Genomic DNA, 2,301 nt, shown 5'->3' on the forward strand with positions numbered 1-2,301 from the left:
GAAAAGGCATGGATTGGCCAGAGAAGAGACTCATGGGGAGTCTCATTAAAGAACTTGGGCCCTGGCTGGTACGACCAGTGGTTAGAGCATCGGCCCCTCTCACCGAAGGGTTACGGGTTCAGTTCCCAGTCAGGGGCACGTCCCTGGGTTGCAGGTTCATCCCCAGCCCCTATCAGGGTGTGTGTGGGAGTCAACCAATCGATGCGTCTCCCTCACATCGATGTTTCTCTCTCTCTCCCCCTCCCTCCCCTCCACTCGTTCTAAAAATCAATGGAAAAAATATTTTCAGGTGAGGATAAAAAAAAAAAAACGGGCATTGGGTGCCCCCACCTGAGAGGAACCATTGGAGGGTTTTAAGGGTTTGAGGCAGGGAGGGACCTGTACAGATTGGCTGCAAGGAGGATGGGTTCATGGGGCATAAGAACGGGGACATGGGAGGTAAGACTGTCAGGAGATTATTAGGCAGAAGTTCGGGCCTGACCTGGGAGAGAGGCATGAGGAGCAGCGGAAGGGCTGGATTTCAGGATGTTTTGGAGGAAAATAAGCAGGACCTGGCAATTGGTTGGCTGTGTGTTGGGGGCGAGGGGACTGCAAAGATGACACCTAAATGGAGGAGCCACACCTGAGGCAGGGATGAGGATGCTGAGTGGTGGGGAAGAGGGTGTTTCAGCCTTGTGCTTGTGGGCTGGTGGTGCTGGGAGACCCCTGCGGGGAGGGTGCAGGAGGCACTGGGGTCCACAGCTCTAGCGTTCAGAGGAGCCATGGGGCTGGGGGCCAGCTCCGGAGAGCCAGGGGCTGAGCTGTGGTCCTGGTGGTCCCTGAAGCTGAGGGAGGCTATGAGATTCGGCAAGAAGTGGTAGAGCCGGGAGAGGAGGTGGCGCGAGAACAGATCCCTGGCGTCTCACAGGGCTGGGGGGGGCGGGCATTGGGTGCCCCCACCTTCCGGGTTGTTGGCTCCTCCAGGAGGCTCTGCCTGCTCCTTTCTAAGTGACCCCCTCCTCCTGCCCCCCGCCTCCTGGCACTTGGGGCTCAGTAAATTTTTTATTAAACTGTGTGTGTGATACAACAGCCAGAGGATCTAGATTCCTGCCCAGTGAGATCTTGGGCCATTTCCATAGCCTCTCTGCCAGCCACAGAGATAGCGGCCTATCTCGGGGTATTTCTGTTTATACGCTTAAATAAATAAACATTCTAGATGTATCTGACTTTACCGTTTACAACATGCTTTAGTAAAGCTTCTCGTGCTTTGAAAATTGTGTGTGTGTGTGTGTGTGTGTATATGTATGAGAGGGTGTGTGTGAGTGAGTGTGTGTGAGTGAGTGTGTGTGAGTGAGTGTGTGTGAGTGAGTGTGTGTGAGTGAGTGTGTGTGAGTGAGTGTGTGTGAGTGAGTGTGTGTGAGTGAGTGTGTGTGAGTGAGTGTGTGTGAGTGAGTGTGTGTGAGTGAGTGTGTGTGAGTGAGTGTGTGTGAGTGAGTGTGTGTGAGTGAGTGTGTGTGAGTGAGTGTGTGTGAGTGAGTGTGTGTGAGTGAGTGTGTGTGAGTGAGTGTGTGTGAGTGAGTGTGTGTGAGTGAGTGTGTGTGAGTGAGTGTGTGTGAGTGAGTGTGTGTGAGTGAGTGTGTGTGAGTGAGTGTGTGTGAGTGAGTGTGTGTGAGTGAGTGTGTGTGAGTGAGTGTGTGTGAGTGAGTGTGTGTGAGTGAGTGTGTGTGAGTGAGTGTGTGTGAGTGAGTGTGTGTGAGTGAGTGTGTGTGAGTGAGTGTGTGTGAGTGAGTGTGTGTGAGTGAGTGTGTGTGAGTGAGTGTGTGTGAGTGAGTGTGTGTGAGTGAGTGTGTGTGAGTGAGTGTGTGTGAGTGAGTGTGTGTGAGTGAGTGTGTGTGAGTGAGTGTGTGTGAGTGAGTGTGTGTGAGTGAGTGTGTGTGAGTGAGTGTGTGTGAGTGAGTGTGTGTGAGTGAGTGTGTGTGAGTGAGTGTGTGTGAGTGAGTGTGTGTGAGTGAGTGTGTGTGAGTGAGTGTGTGTGAGTGAGTGTGTGTGTGAGTGTGTGTGTGTGTGTGTGAGAGTGTGTGTGCATAACGTTAATCATTAGTATAGCATGAGTTGAAAGACTTCCCTGAAAATGGCTCCTGGGCAGCGCTAAGGGCCTCTTCAGGGCTCTCTTATGGGAATCTGGCTCCCATCTCAGAGCCCTGACTCAGGCTCTAGGAATTGCTGGGGCTCCCCCATGATTAAACAAACACTTACGGGGCTACAACTGTGTGTCCCTGGCTCCCTGGGATTTCCCAGGAAGCATGTCCTCCCACCCCCACC

This window comes from Myotis davidii, unplaced genomic scaffold (genome assembly GCF_000327345.1).
Source record: "Myotis davidii unplaced genomic scaffold, ASM32734v1 scaffold327, whole genome shotgun sequence".
Taxonomy (NCBI): Eukaryota; Metazoa; Chordata; class Mammalia; order Chiroptera; family Vespertilionidae; genus Myotis; species Myotis davidii.